This window comes from Lissotriton vulgaris, chromosome 7 (assembly GCF_964263255.1).
Source record: "Lissotriton vulgaris chromosome 7, aLisVul1.2, whole genome shotgun sequence".
In the NCBI taxonomy this organism is placed as follows: domain Eukaryota; kingdom Metazoa; phylum Chordata; class Amphibia; order Caudata; family Salamandridae; genus Lissotriton; species Lissotriton vulgaris.
In genome coordinates this window covers 717303094-717320338 of record NC_141695.1, presented here as the reverse complement: position 1 = coordinate 717320338, position 17245 = coordinate 717303094, and the positions used below count along the sequence as shown (strand labels likewise).

Here is a 17245-nt window from a genome sequence, read left to right as displayed (position 1 = left end):
ACGCGCGTGCATACACGCGCGTCATTCCAAACAATAACATACCACACAGTGGGCAGGCATAAAACAAGTGAGTCTTCATTTTAATCTAAAAAGTTTGAAGGATTATTTCTCATTTTATATATTACATAAATTGACTCCTACATGTACTAGTTTTTATCAACCCGCAGTGGAAAAAAAAATCTAGGAATCTGGGTATATTAAAATACGAGGAAGGCTACTTCTGCCTGAGCAGATGCCTCTTCACAGACCAGCTGCTGGCTGAAAGTGCGAGAGAGCAAACTAATCTCACACAATCCTTTGTGATCTCCTTTGTAGATGTTAACTAAAACATGGGGAGTTGTAAGCATGTAACATGGAGAGTTGTAGAGACATAGAATGTGGAGTTATAGAGACGTAGGCGGTCTACATAGATTTCCACGCTTGCTTCCTTACTATTGACTATTTGAGAAAGTCTGTTTTGTAAAAGCAGTGACGTTCAGCAGATGAGAGGGATTATATTACATTGGAAATAGTTTCCCCCCTGTCCTAACTATAACCTTAGACGGCTTGGGCCTTTAATGGCCAGTAGAGCCCACTACGGAGGGCCCTAAGGCTATTAGAACATTCGGCCCATAGGTGCAGAACGTTCTAATTCGTAAAACAAAGGCCTCACGGAGCCCAAGGGAATTGAAATCCCCTTGGGCTCTGTGAGGTCTTTTGTTCACAGCAACAGCTGTGAACCAACATTAGAATGTTGATGCTCTGGACTTCTACCAGCCATTAGAAACCCGGAGCACTCCACTGTTTTCAAAAGAGCTCCCAACATTCCAATGTTCTAATATGGAGCAAATTCGGCTATCTACGTATTAAGTGCAATACAGCCCTTATCAGTAAACATTATATGAAGGCCAGAGGCCTTTCACTCATTTTATACGCCAGATTAAGGTACAGGTTAAACACTGATAGTAATCCTTCTCAGGCTGAATGTCTCTTATTAAAGACAGTGTAACACTTCTTGCTGTAAGTTAACATCAACATAGAATTTTAAAATTGTTTTGAATGCTCTGCCCCACTTAGGAGCCCAATGCAGGAAGATGGACTCAGCTGGATTAGGTGTCCTTAACGCTAAAAGAAATTCATATTGAGGATTCATACAAATAGCAGTAAACTGTAGAGAGCAACTAATGAATACCTTAATAAGGCAATAAAATCCTTCATTAGCACACTTTTGAGAGCAAACCTCACTTTATCTGGATGCATGTGAACGAGACTTTGCAAACAGCTGTGCTCATTCTAAACAGCAACTCATTGCATCTCTGCTTCCTAAGCCTCTGCAATTTACAGGGAAAAATGCCATACTTCCAGGCCTGGTCTAATGTAACACCGTGGAACAAGGCCTTCCCCCTTAACCCTTTCTCCCCCCCCCCCCTAAAAAAAAAGAAAAGCATGGTGAAAAGGAATGCATGGTGCCGTTCATATATGAACTAAATAATTACTGATGTCTGTAGCATTTTCTGGGGTTGCTGTGCAGTGTACAAATATCCTGGTCCCCCATGGAACACTTTTCCATGGAACACACTGGGGCCAGCAATGGGAATGAGGAGTGGCTAAAAGACATGTAGGTTCAGGTACTTTTGGACTCTCTTTTGAAGGACTCGTGGGTCTGGGGTAGAGTAAGCTCCGTGATATGCCAGCCGTGGAGTCTGATGTGGCAGATATTGATATGAAGGATTATTCCTAAGGGTCGGGATATGTACATGCCAGTGTTACTTGTGAAAGGGCAGCAACTACACCAATCACTATACATAGTGAGTAGGAAAAAGTAAGGCCTGCTTATATAGATTCCACTATTTCAAGTAACAGTCACTAAAATAGTTTTAACATTAATGACACAGATATAGAGTGATAATACACAAAATGCTCCAACTATCTGGCATTAAAAATGCCACTGTGTATACAGCTGACCATACATATAAACCTGTAGCAACACAGTACCCATATAAATGCCAGAATCAGATACGATTGTTGTGCCAAATGTTACTATATGGAGTATTTTTAAATCTTAAGATCATACCCCTCCTAACACTTTCTTGAATACAAATGTTAAATGGTATTCGTATAAATATAATACTCTCCTATTTTTATTCAACAAGATAATTCCAGAAAGCTGATGTTATGTGATGTTATACAGATTTTATAAAGTGCATGGCTGCCCCAGCAACAAGGCGTCCCAGCGCTATATCAAGAACATCCAGAAATACAGATAAATAAGGGCGGCAAGACATTATCTCCAATCTGGCATTCCACTGGCACCATTGAGCACATGGGTTCGCGTTTTCACAAGTCATCAGTAGGATCTTACTCATTCTTCTACAATTCCTTTCTTGAATTTTAACTTGCGTTACTTCAAATGATGCAAACTATGGGTTCAGTACCCGCAAAACTCTAATAGAAAAACAATATTACCATCACAAATGGTACATTAACATTTTGGTACACTTCCTACCATGCCTACTCGATGAGTTTGACCATGGGGTTCAGCAGGATTCCTGCAAAAAGTTTGTAATGTGTTCTTACCTTTCAGGTGTGCAGCAATTCCAGCAGGATGTATATTTGAGATAGTTCTCCCTCCTCCACCGCTCAATTTCAAGGCAAGGATCTCTTCCCCTAGGATTTCCTATCTACAACAGAAAATACCCAAAAAAGCAAAAAGGCACTGGTAAAGCTCAAGTGCATGACCATCATTACTTGCCACTTTGATATTTATAACCAATCTTCTGCTTAATGACACTATACACTGATAACACAAGAAAAGTTACAAATATATGAAAACACACGAAACCCCAATTACCCAGTGTATCTGCCTGGTTATCTCTGAAAGAGGTGGGGTGTAATACATGCCCTGAAATCGAGCAAATGAAGCAAGCACGCCCACCTACGAGATCCAGTAGGGGAAATGAGGCGGAAATATCCTCCCCTGAGAAACTGTTAAAAAGATAGGGTCAAATATGGATTTTAAATCATCAATTTCTATTACATTAGCTAAAAAACACATATCCTCTGTACTGGCACTAATTAAATATTGAAGTAAATTCATGGTGTGCCAAGCCAATGTAGCCTGATGCTGCCTTAGAGTTGACCCAATTTTTATCAAAATGTGCAGTGGGTGCTCCTGTATGTCACTACTTACCTTTACTGTGCCGGGTCCAGCATTTTGTCATAGATGTCCCTCATATGTCACGGATGCTTCATTATGAAAAGAATTACATACAATATGCTAGTGCCAGAATGTTGCCAATGAATCCATCCATATACAATGGGTGACTCTCATGAATAAAAGCATGCCTAGTATGAAAATGGCTGCATGTCATAATGGTTGCATACGCATAGAATAGAATTACCTCTGGTGTTCCGTATGCCGAGAATCACATTTATTGTGGCAGCATTTTGCCCATGTACCCCTTATGCCATTAATTACCTCCAGTAAGCCAGCATTTTCCCATGTGTACCACTGTAAGCAAATAATTACCTTCAATATGCCAGGGAGAGCGGCAGACTCACAAGTGTAACATACATACATACTTAAAGACACACACGCTCATTTGCTGTTGGAATGGAATGTCTCCAGCAAGGTGTACATGTGTGTTCCTTTTCACTGAGTACCTCACTGCGTGTAACTGGCACTGTTGATTTTGGCCCTAGCCTCACACTAATCGTGTATGTGCACAGAGGCCTGGGACTGCCTTTGGAAACGAGAGAAGTCCTGGACCTATCCTATGACCTGGAGGGGAGCACCAAGCATGCCTGCAATATTACAACACTGGATGACAGTCCCCTTCATTTTTTGTTGTAAATCTGTTTATTGTTTTTTCCACAAAAGAACATGTAGGAAAACAGTGACATATACAGAGGAACATTCACAATGAACCCCAAAACGAGGGGTGATTCAGAACTGTAGGGCATTGCAATTCAAATACAGTAAGCGAGAATAACAAACGTGTATTATAGCGAGTTGCGGATACCGACAGTGTAGATACATCTGTACATAACGTGTGTATGCAAGATTATTGTTCAACAAATACTAAACAGGAGAAGGGGGGAACAACAAATTGAGGACAAAGAAAGCAAAGGATAGGGTTAACTGTAAGTATTTTGCCGCCTAGGTGCCTCCTGGCCCACAACGCCTCCCCCCACACCCCCCCAATCCGCAAGTGCACCATTTTTCGTTCTATAGCAGATAATTGCCACCTATGTTGAATGTGTAATCACCGAATGGTTGTTGGAAAAGTCTTTAACGAAGGGACATCATCATGACCCAATAGGGACGGATGAACGCCCCTGAAATTATGTCGGCACAATAGCTGGCTCCTCCAGTGGATGAATCTACTGGATCTTTGGCATTGAACCTCTGTAGGTCCGCTAATATTGCGTCCCAACTGGTGGCTAGAGGGAGTTTACAGAGGCCTAGCAAATCTTCTCTGTGCAGGGCAATGCTCTCTGCTTTAGCCCATGTCAGTAAAGAGCAGCGCCGCGCCATACGTGAGGGGCATAAGACATTTCCCTCTCCTAGTGATCAGACGCTTAGCGAGTCCAAAGGGAGACAGAAAGGGAGATGTAACCTTATACCGCTCTTAAAGAGATTCAAAACATGGGTCTCCCATAGAAAGGGAATATCACGCTCAGTGCAGTGAGCAAGAACGCTGGCTATTTTTTCCAGTACTCATTTAGAGCAGGGCAGCGCCACAACATATGCAAGTGGTCGGCGTTAACCAATTGGCACCTAGGACAGGTGGTCTCTGTGTGATGGAAGTACTCATTCATTTTAGCTGGGGTGAGGTACGCTCTGTGCAGTATTAAAAATTGGATCTGGCAGAAGCGCTGTTTGCGAGGTATTCATGTGGGGCTATCTAGGGCCGTAGCACACTCAGTGTCCGTGAAAGGACGTTCCAAGTCCCCTTCCCAGTGAACCTTCAAGGGGTCTAGCGCAATTGCAGAATGCGCCTAAGGAAGGCGATAAACCACTGCGTCAGGTGACCCCCAGTACCCATTATGTGTAAATACTGAACTGTGAGATGTGTGGGAGGCTCTATCGTCATGTAGCCCCAGCGGGCTTTGACGGCTGCTATTAGGGTGCGGAGTAATAGAAAGTGGCCTAGGTGGAGCCCCTCTTCAGAGAAACGTGTGGTGTATGGGATGAGGTTTCTGTCCAGGAAAAGATCCCCAATGTCATGTATGCCAGCCGTCTCCCAGTTGTGAAGCTCAGACCACAGTGCCCGCCTGCCTCCTGGGTGTCCTCTGGAGAGGAATAGCAGGTGCATATGGTATTGTAGAGCGGGTGATAAAGAGGCTTCTGTGAAAGCATTTGTGCGCTACCGCGAACAAAAGGGAGTCTATGATCTTGGGATGCGAGCAAGGGTGAAACAAATGGAGAAGGGAGTGATGCGATAAGGGAGGGTATAGAGTGGCTGTGTCATTGAGCTGTCAGGATGCCAGCCACCGGGCGATCTACTGTAGCTGTGCAGCTAGATAGTAATGCTCTAGGTTAGGGGCGGCAGGGCCTCAATGGTCTGTAGACAGATAAAGTTTTTTAATGGAGACACAATACCGAGAGGAACCCCAAATAAAATCTCTAACCGTACTCTCTAATTCCTTAAAGAAGGGGGGTCTATAGAGGGGTAGGTTTGTGAAATAGTAGAGGAGCCGGGGAAAGATCACCATTTTGGTAAGGACAATCCTATTCCTACCAGTAACAGATAGTGGAAGGGTGCCCCAAAAGGAGAGTTGGGTGCGGATTGCGGTCATTGCTTTACCTATGTTGCAGTCGAAGAGGTCGGGGTCTCGCCGATAAATGTGAATGCCAAGATATTGGAAGGAGTCGGCGCACCACATTACTTGGTTCCCGTTAAGTGTATATTTAGGGTCCTGGGTGGATCCTGAAAAGGGGTTTAAAGAGGACTTTGACGCATTGATGTGCATCCCCGACATCAGCAAACGTCAACAGAGTATGAGCCAATGAGTAGGGAATAGAATGAATGTCTCTCACGTACAGCAGGATATCATCCGTATACAGTGAGATAGTGTGAGTCCAGTCACCTAGGGGTATGCCCATATCTACTCGGGTATGAACGCATTCAGCCAGTGGCTCCATTAAGAAGGAGAAAAGAAGAGGGGGTAGGAGACAGCCCTGTCTAGTTCCGCGACCTACAGTAATGGGATCAGATATATGAGGACCTGTGTTCACATGAATAGTTGTATGAGTATGAAGCAACCTGACCATACCAATAAAAACGGCTCCAAAAACGAATTTGGATAGTACTGCAAAAAGATAATCCTACTCAAGGGAGTCGAAGGCCTTCTCGAGGTCCAAAACCAGGCACCCCGAGTGTGGCCAGCGAAGTGGCACCTCCCATTCCAGTGATGGTGAACCTGTGGAGCCGACTTTGGAGGCAAAGTACCCGGAGATTGCCACGCCTAGAGACCCATGAAAAGCGTAGTCCTCCAGTGCAGCCAGCTGAAGACGCCAAGTAGGGATTGGAGGAGGTCCCGCGCCAAAGCTAAACCTCAAAACCTGAGGGTTATGATTAGTGTGTGTGCGAGCTAGATATTCGGTGTCCTGAATCAGGGGGACGAGGTAAGACAAAGCGAACATACGATCTAGTCGCACATAAAGATTATGGACAGGTGAATAGAAGGAGTATATGCGGGCGTAGGGTTTACGAGAGCGCCATACGTCTATTAGGAACCAATGTAAATGTAAATGTAGTGTATTTTGTAAAGCGCACAACTGCCCCAACGGGGCTTCCCGGCGCTGTATAACGCTGTGGAACCCTTCCTGGCTCTCCCTGTGAGATGGCCCTCCTGGGCACCCCCAAGGTGAAGCCAGGCATCCCAGTGTTGTAGGGGCCGTTGTGGAGATTAAGCAAGCTATTGCCCAGAGTTGCAGCGTGGGACCCATGATTAGAGTAGACGCCGAGGCGAGAATTATCGAGTCCGAGGACATTGAGCCCAAGACCCTGCCGCATCGGGACTTGAACCCTGGTCCCAGGCCTGATCTCTGCTTCAGAGTCTGCCTCTCTAACCAGTGAGCCACACTTCTCCACCAATGACTGAGCCAAGTGAGTAGAGCCTGTGTGCTGGATGTCTTTGTAGTAAGTGTGAGGGGAGGGAAAGAGCGGTCCAGTGAGACGTCGAGGACGGAATTTAAGTCACCTCCTATAAGCCAGGGCAAGCTGCTCCAATGGGCCAAAACCCCAGAAAGTCTACAAAGGCAAGAGTTCTGGTCAACTCTGGAGACACAAACTGAGCCAATAAGGAGGGGCTTGCCATTAAGTCTACCCTTGTGAAACACATATCTTCCCTCTGCATCGGCCTCCACCTCCTCAACCTCACAAGGGCCCCCCACCTTCACCCATATCAACGTGCCCGTCGCCTGGTAAGAAAAGTTACTGTTGTACACCTGACCTCGCCAGTGGCAGAAAAGCCAATCTGCCTCAAGATTAGTGAGATGGGTTTTCTGGAGCAAGGCAATTCCAGTGGACCTGCGCTGTAAATAAAAGTAGATGGAGTATTTACGAGAAGGGGAATGTATTCTCCTCACATTCCAGGTAACAAGATTAAAGTGTGCCATTGGGGACAATAGTAGCATCCGAGCTCAGTCAGCGGTGCGGACATGCGAGAGGAGAGCAGGAAGCTGGGCGGCACCCCACCATCGCCAACAAAGGGTATAGGGGGAAAATTAAAGAACTTGTTTGTGTGTTGTGTAACATCATGAGAGCCAGCTAGCAATGGAAGTTGTTCCAAAAGGGGTGCCGAACCATGGCAACTAATGCACGAACGACCTAGTGATTGAGGTGGGGCGGGAGCACATGTATTTATTACTTGGTGTCTATCCCCCGGTATTTGAGTTTGAAAGAAAGGAAAAAATATCTTGCGGAAATAAGACACTGTGGCCCCGTTCACTGCATAACCGGACCATAGGGCGAAGTCAAGTCTGGCCCCACCCAGAACACAGATCCACCCCCCCCTCACCCTTCTGTTGCCCAAATGAGTCGAAAAGGTGGATAGGTTTGAGCTGAAAAATGCAGAGCCCGATAGGGTACAAATCGGACTGACCAATAATATGAAATATATTCACAACGTTCAGATGAAGGTGTCCGAGGTTTGTTATGTGATAATAGGGGGATGGGGCGAGCCTGAGTCTCCAGACCACGCAGGTAAAGAATCATCTTGGGTGGTGACAATACTGATGAAGAGGCAGATTTCGTGCCGCGAATCGTCGCAGCCGCTTGGAGCACCACCTGATGCTCAGGAAGGATCTGCTCTGGGTCCCGAGCCTTGCTCAATGGGGTTCTACGACGTGGCCCAACCCCTCTGCCCCTGCCCGGGCCCCGGCCACATCTGACCTACTGGGGGGCGGGTGGGGTGGTCATCAGCAGATCTAGGCAGAGTGGCAAGGCCTGTCTTCTCCAGGTAGCCCCAAGCGCCTGAGGGGGAATTGAAGAAGCGTGAGGATACATCCTTAACCCCTCGCAAGCATGCTGGAAATAGTAAGGTGTATTGCAAGTTGATGTCGAGAAGTTGGTGCTTCACCGCTTCGAAGGAGCTGCTTTGTTTTTGTACTTGGGCAGTATTGTCTGGAAAGAACATAACTGATGCATTCTGGATGGTAAGCCCTGGCATTTTTCTGACCTCTCTCAAACTTGTGTCTCTGTCCCTGAAGTTCAATAATCGGAATAGAACTGGACACAGGTTGGCTCCAGGAGGGGGCCCTGAGCGGGCACCCTGTGCGCACGCTCCACCACAAATTGGGGAGACAGAACCCCGGGTGGAAGCAGCTCCTTCAACCGGCGTGCAGTACAGTTGACCGGATCCAGGCCCTCCGGGAGGCCAACCACTCGTATGTTGTTACGGCGTGAGCAACCCTCAGCATCGTCCAGTCTGTCTTCAAGAGTGCATACCCAGTCCAGAAGATCTTGTAGGGTGGCAGTGTGGTTGCCCGACTGGAGCTGCAAGTCGATGAGTCCAAGTTCAGTCTTGTGGACCCTATCAGCAACTGTTTGGTGATCAGCCTTTAGGAGCATAAAGTCTGATACCACTTTATCTATTTTTGCCTCCAGCGAGGTGCATGTCTGGTGCAAAGCTGTTCTAATTTTCTCCACGGCTGTAAGGACTGAGTCGAGTTTGGAGGAGAGAACAGAGTGTTGAGACTTAAGAGGCCAATCCCCCTTTGAAGACGCCTCATCACCGGCCTCTTGGTGCGCCTTCACATGCGGGGTAGTGGAGCGAAGGTGGCCCATGACTAACTACTGGGCACTGGGCAGTGCCTGTAATGGGTCCTAAGGTGTGAATCTGCCACTAAATTAAGAGGGTATTTAAGGTGGTTGAAAGCGACCCCACAGTGTTAGACCAGCCGGTATATCTGATGGTAGAGGTAGCGAATACTGATAGACATGCAGAGCAGCAAATGGTAAGGTCCAGGTGGGAGAGGGGACCAATAATGCAGTCAATAGCAGTTAGCTGAAGTGAGGAGTGGAGCGCACTAGGTCCAATCCAACTCCCAGGACGACCCAGTGTGCAGAAAAACGGGCAAACTCTCAGCTCCCACAGGCCTGAAATACAAGCAACACCAGGATAATAATGAAGAGGTAATGTGATCTGTAGAAGGGATGCCTGGTCAGGAACAAGAACAACCAGGAAGTAAACATGGGGGGCCAGGTCCAGACAAAATCCGGTAGCACATCTGATACTCTCGCAGTGGAGTGAGGAAATGACTGCCCAACACCAGTACAAGTCTGTGACAACTCACAGGAGTACTTCCGTAGCCTAGTGCTGGAGCAGTGCACACGGGTGTGGCCTTGTCCACCCTCAACCTGTAGGAACCTTCATGCCATGCATGTGGGGCCTAGGTCCGATAGACCCCTTTTGCCCTCGGCCAGGCCAAATAATGAAGTCAGGGGAGAGTAGCCTGTACACGACCCTGTCACCAGGCCGACTCCACACCTCACGGGCCCAATAGCTTATGGCAGTGAGCTTGCGGTGGAGCAAAGCTACCCGCCACCATCGCCCAGAGGGAGAGAGACAACCAAGGCCTGACACGACCCTCTTGCTGTCCCAAATCCTGGTAGTGAGTGCCGGCAGCTGACAAGTCAGACCGGATCGTGGGTTGCGCTGTCCAAGGGCACACCTCTGGTGTCTGTATCACTGTGTAGGGAGGGGGAGCCTAGGCCCTATTGACCCGCGAGACCCCACCCCACTCCCACAGGTCCGCATATGCAGTTGGCTAGCACCGGACTCACCTCCGTCGACGAGGCTGGTGCCCAGCCTAGAAGACAATGGGGGGGCCAGACGCCGCTCCCCAGCAGATTGTCTCGTTAACAGGGGGCCAGCAGCCTAGGGTCAGCCTCTGGGCGCAGGGGGGCGGGGGCGCCACATCAGGTGAGAGCACCCAGGACGTGTTTTTAAGGGGCACGCCTGGGCCCCCAGGCAGCAGGCCTCAAAAGGGACCAGCCAAACACCCAGCAGTGTCCTCAGGCCGCCCGGGAGCCCCGGCAATCCAGGTGGTACAGAGGCGCATTTAATCAGCAGGCTCGAGGGCTGCAGACCAACTGCCAGTTGGGACACCCCCCTCCAGCCACAGCAGGACTGCCACTGCTCCGCAAGGGCGGGGAGGCAAGCTGAAGAAAGGCTCCGGCGCCCACGCCAGGCAAGGCAAGGCCGCACCTGCAGCAATCAAGGCAGGACAAGGGCACAGGCCGTTACAGCAACCGATGCCGCAGCGGCAAGGGGAAGTACTTACCTGCGGATGGGCTATCGGGTAAGGCAGTCACATTATTGTTGAAGGATAACCGGAGGAAGGGTGCAGAGCAGGCTCAAAGCACGTCCGCCATCTTAGGCAGTTGGCCACACCCCTCCTTCTGGATTACAGTCCCCTTCATGGCTCCGGCACATAGAGTGGTGGTGGTAGCATACCCTGTTTTGTGTATCTATAGTTGTGATCAGATCTTTTGTTCGTGTCACTGGAGTGGAGAACTGCTGGCCCACTTCTGTTTCTATCCACTATCCTAGATCCTATCACTAAATGCCCGGTGTGCTATGTGTGCTGTGTGTGCAATGTGTGTATTCTTCATGGAACATACATGATGTGTAGGGGTGAAGAACAGTAATGGAGGCCTGTGGGGTCTATTCTGAATGCCCCTAGCCTACCTTTTTGCACAGGATGGAGGCAATACTGTTGTCCCTGATAGTGGAAGTGTAGCTTCAACATTCCTGAAGCTTGAGGGAGGAGACAAGGCTCCTTAGAAAATATGGTTAGCCTGTTGTTGAACACGGCACTCTTCAATAGCCTTCCAGAAGCACTACCATTCGGAGTTGAAGTGTGGAACTATAGTTTCTGTTGTGCAATGATGAATGGGACCCCTTAGCATAGGCCCAGCTTTTCTCTTTTCATGATCCTTCTTTCAGTATGGCTAATAACAGTGCAGAAAGCTCACACACCGTCTTTGTGCCTCTGTTGTGGGTGCTCCAGGCTGGAGGGGGTACCCTGCTATTTGGAGAATTACCCCACACAAGGGCTGTGTCTGGAGAGCAGGCTTGAAAAGACACTTGAAAGGAGAACCACGCACTATGCTTGTGAAATATCTTGTATTTAATATATCTTAAAAGGGTGCTCTAATCAGTTCCTATTCCCAAATTACTATGTTCACTCACTTTTGTGTGGAACTTTTTTTGCTACCTTCCCCTGACTGCCGCATTTACAATTCTTCTACTAAAGCTGTTCACACTGTTTTAGCCCCATACACTGTCAAGATAGGATCTATTCCCATAGAAAGGGCAGAAAGCTTCGAACATTATGCTGGAATGCTAGCTTTTTATTACTTAGATGTGTAAAGCAGATGCTGTAGCCTTAGAACGTTTGTGGCATTTCCTATTCATGCCTCAGTAACTTTCATTGCACTTTGTATGCATTATCAGATTGATTTTTTCCAACGTAATCTATTTGGTCATTATGATCAAATTATAAATACTGTAATAAACACTGGACATTAAAAATAAAGTTAATAGGGGGCGTGGCCAAGATGGCGGAGAGCTAAGACGTGCTTTGTCTTCTCTCCTCCACCTGCCAACCTATTATTGTGTTTTTATCCAGGAACCTAAATCAATATTGCTATTTTATGCCCTTGTACGGCTATAATCAATAATATCCCTATAATGGCATAAGAATCAGATCCATATTTAGTAAATAGCCCTTGCATTCGAAAGCACGGCAAAGCTACTTCCTTAGATTCCTAGAGAGCACAACGAGTTCTTTCGACACACCAAATCTCCAGCAACCTGGGAAATCCCAATTTGCTTTTGTTTTGATTTGTCATTGAACTCCTGCGAACACTAAAGGAACAGTCAGTTCTTAGTGACATCTTTATTGACGTCTTATGTCCAAACCTCACGTCAAACTCGGCACCTTTCAGGTATAAATATACCAACGTTGCCTTAAGCAAACACACGGTGGTGGATTTGGAGCCGAGCAGCTATCTACTTGCCCGAGAGCCCAGCTGATGAAAGAGACCACGGACGCTGCCCCTCCCTTTTGACGCACTGAGAGAGACGCTGTCTTTTAACCTGCCGAGAAATCCAGCTCTGGTGTTCTCAGTCGCCTTCGCGGGCTGCTGGGATATCGAGTCCTGAAAGAGAGATACCAGACCTCCTGCATTCTATAACCCAGGTACGGAGCTGACTAAATCCTTAAAGAGAATTCTTGAGTCAGATTCTTGGCAAAACCAACTTAACTTAAACTGCTACTTACTTACTCCTTCCCACGTATTAGGCTTAGGTCAGGTACACCGAGGTAGGCGTAGTTAGAAGCACCAGTTGTGTACGATTAGACAATGTATATATGTATGTATATATTTTATCCATTTTAAAGTATCGTATGGCTAAGAAACCATATTAATGCTTTTACAGTATTTTTTGATAATACTCTTTTTACTGTACGCACTTTACTTTACATTAAGTATTGCCATTATGGCAATTCATTTCTCTTGCATGAGAAAGAATACTGCTCAATAAATTACACCTTTTTATTGAAAACGCCTGTCTCTCTTTTCTCTGCACTCTGGTGAAACTAAGTACGCACAATTGACTGAGTGAAATAGCTGTCTATTGTTTTCACACGACTCTAGAGATACACTCTTATTCTGAGGGAGCAAAGTTGTCATGTTATATGGTTGTCGGAAGCTAATCCCTTCTTGTCTATCCAGGGAGGTTAAACTCCTCCTCGTTTATTCAAGAAAGTTTCTAGTGACCTCTGAGCTAGCTGGCAAACCTTAAGTCTAATATAGTCAGTAGAGACCTAGTCGACCTCAGTCCTACGTCTACACTGCTGAATATATTATTCCAATGCGCAGAGCCTATTGGGAATATAGGAACTACACTACATGGCGCCCAACGTTTGGTAAGGCGATAAAACTAACGCAAGTAGTTAGAGTTACTCAGTCGTGCTTTTTCACACAGACCCTTTTTCCTGTAAATACTCCAAAAGACGTGGGTAAAAGGTTAAAATCCGCCGGAACTTAGTAGGAAGAGATTCCTATGTATAGTTTTTGGTTTAGTCAACGTTGAAGGATACAGTGTTCCAAAATATTGTGCACCTAATCTTTGTTTCCTTGAAACTTGATCTGCAACAAAAACCTTTCTGCCAGTAAAATGGGGGAAAGTGAAGAAGAGAGGGAGGCAGCTAGAATAGCAGCTCGACTTCTAGAGGATGACACGAGTCTCCTACAGACTGACCCGAATGCTATACTCATTCTGGTCAACATAAGAAAAACGACACTACATTTCCTTGGAAACCTGCTCTGCAAACTTTCATTAAAACAATGTCAACTAACGGTGACAGCAACAAAACCGGTGAAGCTGCAGTAGATGCGAATCAATGGGGTTTCAGTGTTACAGGGTTTAATGAAAATGAACCGGGTGCAATTATCATCCCGGCAAATATAAGAAGAACTATAACTATTAAACTTATAGAAAACGGACTGACATCACGAGGTGGTACAGTCATATTTGTGGTAGAGGCCCATGAATATCGGCAGACAGAGGTATTCTATTCATGGATAAACTTTCCAGCAGCAAACGCTGTAACGCACAAATTCCACTATTACAAAATAGAGGAACCTCCGGATGAATACACTCTTTTCGAGGACATTGAAATCCCACTAAATTACCAAGAACACCTGCTCTGGTTTAAAGGCGCCCTAAAACATAATGATCACATCACCAGGCTCGGTCCACTAGGTAGACCAGGAGCAAAGTGGCTGGTTCTAGCCAGCTACACACCACATCCAGACATCGAAAAAATGTCAGACCGGGAACTTTTAGCCCAGTTAAAAGTACTAATTAAAATACATAGACAATTAGTCCAATATGTAATGCGGAGTTCAACAGTCCAACCAGCTATTAATATTCCACAGCTGACCCCTCATCAGGGAAACCCAAACAAAATTACACCACAGAACATACAATCATGTCTTGGTAAAACACCCGCAAAACGGGAACAAATTCCATTCTGGCTAGCTCAAAAGATAACTCAAATAGAGGCAGTATATCCGGATACTACCCCTAGTGAGAAACACAGAATTCTGACTATCTGCCTTCCAATGGGGATCGCACCACATGTGGAGGATTGTAACACTTGGGGCACAGTCTTTGCTTCCAATTACACAAAAACACATGGTGTTCAGTCCCTGGCGGTAATACCAGATGTACTAAGACAGATTCAAAATGAATACGGTCCAGAACCTGCATTAACTCTGGGTATGAAATTACTGAAAGACTTCAAGCAGGTCTCGGCTATATTATTAGCCAACATAAAAGGAGAAGCAGCATCGGTGGCGATCCGCCAGAAATTGAAAGAAACAGATATAACAGCCCAACCAATTGAACTTGCCAGAATCATAGAAAAATCCTATGAAGAACTAGGTAGAGATAGTTTGGGTTGGAAACCAGTAAAACCCCAACTAACTGAAAATCCTGAAAAGATATTTATTAAAAATAATCTAAACACTCCAAAAAAGAGTTGGGATGGAAAAAATCAATCCACTCCCAAAGAAAAAAGATTCCAGTCCAGAGGAAGGTCTCCTCGGCGGAGAGAAAGATCGCCAGACAAAGGACATAAGTCTCCCCAGAGGGAGCCCTTTGAGAAAAGATACAACCTTAGAAATAGGGATAATTTGAAAAAGCCTGATAGATATCAAGATATTGATACATGTCCCTCTCAATCTTTTCAGACTTCCTCGCAGAAATCGGAAAGAAGAGGACGGTCAGAACACAGGGAAGAGCACGTCAAGTCCAAAGACAAGGAACCTGCTCAAAGTAAAAAATTACAAATTCCAAGAAAGATGGTAGCCAGTATTAAAATAATCAAACATGCCGAGGATACTGAGGACACCGCTGAAAAACGGAGAGTGGGCCCAGACAATGCTAGACAGCGCAGCAGAAGTGACAATAGCTCGCAAGATCCTGATGAATCATCTGGAGACAGTGGACACGAATTAATACATTCAGGGGGAAACTGCAGATACCAGAGTTAGCAAACCTCATAAAATATACAAAATAACATTGCGTATAGAGGGAGATAAGACTAGGAAAGTAAGGGGTCTGTTTTGGGATAACCTTTCAAAAGGCTATGACATCCTATTAGCTGAGAAAGACTGGCCACCAGAGTTTGTCAGGGAGTGCCCTCATGGCGAAGAAATGATTATGCCTGCCTTCTCAAATCATATTCCAATTCATAGAAAATACATATATGCAAGAAAATGGGCAGTAGCTCAAGCTCCTGCATTATATAAAAATCATGTAGAATGGGATGAGGACTCCCCTCCTCACAAAATCCAGTTAAAATGTCAACCAACTGCTCAAAGGCAGTACCCAATTAAGCAAGAAGCTAAAAAAAAAAAAGTCACGGAGATCTTAGATCAACTTGAATACCAAGGGGTGATCGAAACACGCACCTCTCAAATGAACTATCCTTTGTTTCCTGTCTCCAAACCAGACGATTCATATCGTCTAGTCTTGGACTACAGACACCTTATTTATTTATTTATTATTTATTTATTTATTTGTGGGTTTCTAATGCGCTAGAATCGACTCCCGAAGGAGTATCTCTGCGCAATAGACCGCTGGGGAACCCGTCCTGGCTTACCCTGTGAGATGGTCCCTACTGGGTATCTCCAAGGTGAAACCAGGCATCCCCGGCTTTGATGGGGCCGTTGTGGAGATGAGGCAAGCTAATGCCCAGAGTTGCCGAGTGTGATCCCTGGTTAGAGTAGGCACCAAGGTGAGAATTATCGAATCTGCTAAAACCAGGCATCCCCGGCGTTGATGGGGCCGTCGTGGAGATGAGGCAAGCTAATGCCCAGAGTTGCCGAGTGTGATCCCTGGTTAGAGTAGGCACCAAGGTGAGAATTATCGAGTCCGCTGACCTTGGTCCACGACCCTGCCGCGTCGGGAATTGAACCCTGGTCCCAGGCCATCCTCTGCTCGCGGGTCTGCCGCCTCTAACCAGTGAGCCACACCACTCCACCTTAACTCATTATGCAAGACATTTGCAGTACAAAACTCACACAGTGCAGCACTAATGAATAACATCGTTCGCAAAAAATACAAAACAACATTAGACATCTCTAATGGATTCTTTTGTCAAAACATTGCACCTGAAAGCAGGTATTTAACCGCTTTCTCAATAAAGGGGTCACAGAAAAAATTCTGTTGACTCCCACAGGGATTCAAGAATAGCCCAGGATTATTCTCAGCAAGGGTAACAGAGTTACTACAAATATATGATGATGAGGCATTATCTTATGTCGATGACATTTATCTCACAGATGATGACCTGGATACTCACTTGAAAAGAGTGAACACTATAATACTTGGGTTCGCAGCAAAGGGTTACAAATTCAACTTTAAAAAGTCATGAATTGCCCACCTAACTTTCCTGTTTTTAGGATATGAAATATCAAGTGATGGCAAAAGCCTAGCAGACAACTTCTTAGAGAAGTGCGCTGTACTCCAAGCACCAAAAACGCTGAAGAACTTACAATCAATACTAGGTTTCCTGAATTTCGGAAGAACTTACATTCTAAATTATGCAGAGAGGGTTAAACCTCTCTGTGAATTAATAAAACCTGATTTTAAACCAATCAATTGGACTCAGAAACACACAGAAATTTTGAGATCATTGCAAACAGACATGTTAGCTAAAACAAAATTATAAACT

General features: G+C 45.9%; 1 protein-coding gene across 2 annotated transcripts in view; it reads right to left on the bottom strand.

Moving 5' to 3' along the window:
- The window catches only part of AMZ2 (archaelysin family metallopeptidase 2), a 574400-nt gene that overhangs the window by 458097 nt on the left and 99058 nt on the right, over positions 1–17245 (bottom strand). For both annotated transcript variants that reach the window (XM_086930947.1, XM_086930948.1), the window contains one exon: positions 2557–2660. The gene's annotated coding sequence lies outside the window, so the exon portion shown is untranslated. The remainder of the gene's footprint in view (positions 1–2556; positions 2661–17245) is intronic.